This window comes from Bison bison, unplaced genomic scaffold (genome assembly GCF_000754665.1).
Source record: "Bison bison bison isolate TAMUID 2011002044 unplaced genomic scaffold, Bison_UMD1.0 scf7180017864072, whole genome shotgun sequence".
In the NCBI taxonomy this organism is placed as follows: Eukaryota; Metazoa; Chordata; class Mammalia; order Artiodactyla; family Bovidae; genus Bison; species Bison bison.
In genome coordinates, this window is record NW_011494644.1 from 12088324 (window position 1) to 12092585 (window position 4262).

A 4262-nucleotide genomic window follows, 5' to 3' on the forward strand; every position below is an offset into this window, starting at 1 on the left:
TATATATATATTTTATATATAACATATATAAGTGAGTCACTTTGCTGTACACCTGGACCTAACGCCACACTGTAAAGCAGATATGTGCTCTCATGTTCATGTGCTCAGTTGTGTCTGACTCTTTGGGACCCGCTGGACTGTAGCCCGCCAGGTTCCTCTGTCCATGGAATTTTCTGGGTAAGATACTGGAGTAGGTTGCCATTTCCAACTCCAGGGGATCTTGTCCACTCAGGGATTGAACTCTGAAACAATCTTGCATCTCCTGCGTTGGCAGGCAGCTTCTTTACCGCTATGCCATCTGGGAGGCAAAATACTTCAATTAAATAAATAGGGACTTTCCTGGTGGTCCAGTGGCTAAGACTCCACTCTCCCAATGCAGGGGACCCTGGTTCAATCCCTGGTCAGGTAACTAGATCCCACATGCTGCAAGTAAGAGCATGCCACAGCTAAAGATCCCACGTGCCCCAAGGAAGACTGAAGACCCTATGTGCCACAGCTAAGACGGTTGCAGCCAAATAAATTGAAAAAAGCCATGCGGACTGAATGTAATTCTCATACATTGCTGTGGGGTGGGGAGGGTGGGTAGAACATTGTTTGGTAGTATTCAGTAAAGCTGAACGTGTACCTCTATCATGACCCAATAACAATACTCTTATAATTAGATGTAAGAGATGAGTGCACCAAGAAACGTGAGCATAGCAGGGTGTCTGTAGACGCTGTATTCATAAGAGCAAAACCTGAGAACCAAAATAAATGCCCAGTGACAGGAAAACTGGTAAATCAACTGTGATATTGTCATAAAATGGAATGCCATGCAGCAATAAAAAGGATGAATTACTGATTTGTGTGCCCACATGAATGGATCTCTCAGAAACTATGTTCAGTGAATATCAGTATCATACTGTATGAATTCAATTATATGCAATTTCAGAATAAACACAACTTATCAATGATTATAGAAGTTAGAATAGTGGTGACCTCTGGTGGAAGTATTGACCAGGAAGAGCACAAAAGTACTTGCTGGAGTGCAGGAAAGTTCTATATCCTGATCTAGGTGGTGGTTACTCAGATGTATACAAATGTAGAATTTCATCGAGATTTAAACTTAGCGCACTTTATTCAATTTTACTATATGGTCATTTAGCCTGAATAAACAATGACAAAACACATTTTACAATTAAGTGGATTCCAGGGTCAGTTAAGGAAAAACAACTGAGCCAGCTCCAAAAATTCTTGCCTAGACCATGGACTTTGGTAAAAGGTGGCGCATTCCATTAGATACACCAGAGCTGGCATACCATGTAGTTTCTGAAAGTTTAACCAAAAGAATGAAGCCCTGTAGTGATTGGAGAAACAATAAAAGCACACTAAAACAAAGTCGTTGATATTCCATTCCTGATAAAGAAGATAGCTTCTTTTTAAAAATTTGGTAACAAGTTACTGTTTTTCTGAATCAGTGTTCTCACTAAAATACTTGATAATCACTGACCTAGAAAAAAAAAGACATTCTTCAGATAATCTTTAAAAAAGTATTGTTTCTCTCAGCCAAGCTTTTGAAAGGTGCTGAGAAGAAAGCTGAGTGCCCAAGAATTGATGCTTTTGAACTGTGGTGTTGGAGAAGACTCTTGAGAGTCCCTTGGACTGCAAGGAGATCCAACCAGTCCATTCTAAAGGAAATCAGTCCTGAATATTCATTGGAAGGACTGACGCTGAAGCTGAAACTTCAATACTCTGGCCATCTGATGCGAAGAACTGGAAAAAACACTGATGCTGGGAAAGGTTGAAGGCAGGAGGAGAAAGGGATGACAGAGGATGAGATGGTTGGATGGCATCACCGACTCGATGGACCTGAGTTTGAGTAAGCTCTGGGAGTTGGTGATGGACAGGGAAGCCTGGCATGCTGCAGTCCTTGGGCTCGCAGAGTTGGACCCTACTGAGCGACTGAACTGAACTGAGCAGAAGGAGCAGGAGGTTGTTTCAACAGGTTAAGAATAGGGCCACATACACTATGTGACTAAGCCAGATAGTGCTACATCATCTTGTGAAAAGAGGATGTGCAAAAATTGGAAAAGAATCTGGGCTGTCTGCTCTAACGCACACCAGAAGGGTGCCATCACAAAGCAAGGCTGCAAACATTTTGTAGTTTGGAAAACTGTTAAAAGTAGATGTAACCCCTGGTGAGATTGTTAGATAAAACAGAGGATGTTCAGTTAAATGTGAATTTCAGATAATCAATGAGTAATTTCTTGTATAACTATGTCCCATAAAATATTGGGAAATTCTTATTTGTGTTTACCTGAAACTCAGGTTTAATTAGGCATCCCACATTTTTATTTGCTAAATTTGGCAACCCTATTCCTTTGGCTATAACATTGTCTTGCTAAGTTACTGCGTTATTGCCTCTCAGAAGAATGAGACTTTCTGGAGTGTGCTCCAAAATAACTGGAGGTGGGTTCTAAAATGCATATACCATGTTTCTGGATGGAGTGTTCCTCTGAGTGAGAATATCTGAAAGATCATTAATCAAGTCTGACAGGGTTGACTTCAATCTGTACCAGAAGCCAAGTTGACAATATGGTCAAGAAGTATCCTGAAGCTCCCCCTTGTGGCAGGAAAGCATAACCTCTCTGCTTTCCATTTCACTCTACCAGACACACCCCCTCCCACCTCTGCCTCTATCACCTGGTCTCCAGGGACCACGCCGGCACAAAGTCACCACCATGGTCTCCCATCCTTGCCTCCAGTATAGCCCCCAAGCAGCCGAGGAGTACTGGAGACAGAAATTGTCCCAGGACTCAGCACTTTGGTCTCAAACGAGCAGTCCTAATTCAAGAGTACTCGTTTTAGTGAGATGTGCTATATGCCACATGTAGGGTGGTTTCTGAGAGAGAGGAAAGGATCTGGGTTGGGGTCTGGGAGAGAGATCCTCCGCCACTGAGGAGAGCGGCTGTGGGGCTCTCCAAACTGGATGGGTGTGGCTGAGCGGGCTTTAGCCCTTGAGGATAGAGAGGAGGCCAGGAGATGACGGGGGAGGCGGCGAGGGCAAGATTTTTGAGAAGCAACCATGGCAACAAGGCCTTGACTTGGAGGTCTGAGTTTGAAAGCTCACTGGACCCTTCTGTGAAGATGAGGGATGAAGCAAGGTGGGACCTTGGGTAATCATACCGGAGCAGATGTTTCTCCTGTATATTCTTTGGGTTTTCTGAATTCTAAACATACAAAATGAGAGTGTGTATGAGGGGAGAAGCTGTAGGGAACAGAAACCCATTCAGACTATATTAATAAAGAACAAGCACATTATTTCAGGTTTTAAAAAAATAAACAGAAACCTCAATTAAATAGAGTTGGGAGACCAGAGGAGTCTGCAACAGGAAAGAGAGCCCATCAGAAAGAAGAAAGACTCCTCTTCTTTTCTGGCAAAGACTTAGTCAATGAAAAGCCATGGGTTCTTTGATTACTACAGCCCTCCCAACTTCCTTTTCCCCTCTAGAAAAAGAGTTCTCCTTCTCCTGCTGTACAGGGACTTGTATGTGGCTCCCAGTGGTTGCCAACCCTGAACTGCAATTTGTCATTCAGTTCAGTTTAGTCGCTCAGCTGTGTCCAACTCTTTGCGACCCCATGAATCATAGCACGCCAGGCCTCCCTGTCCATCACAAACTCCCGGAGTTCACTCAGACTCACGTCCATCGAGTCAGTGATGACATCCAGCCATCTCATCCTCTGTCGTCCCCTTCTCCTCTTGACCCCAATCCCTCCCAGCATCAGAGTCTTTTCCAATGAGTCAACTCTTCGCATGAGGTGGCCAAAGAACTGGAGTTTCAGCTTTAGCATCATTTCTTCCAAAGAAATCCCAGGACTGATCTCCTTCAGAATGGACTGGTTGGATCTCCTTGCAGTCCAAGGGACTCTTCCAGAGTCTTCTCCAACACCACAGTTCAAAAGCATCAATTCTTCGGTGCTCAGCTTTCTTCACAGTCCAACTCTCACATCCATACATGACCACTGGAAAAACCATAGCCTTGACTAGATGGACCTTTGTTGGCAAAGTAATGTCTCTGCTTTTCAATATGCTATCTAGGTTGTCATAACTTTCCTTACAAGGAGTAAGCGTCTTTTAATTTCATAGCTGCAATCACCATCTGCAGTGATTTTGGAGCCCCCAAAAATAGTCTGACACTGTTTTCACTGTTTCCCCATCTATTTCCCATGAAGTGATGGGACCAGATGCCATGATCTTCGTTTTCTGAATGTTGAGCTTTAAG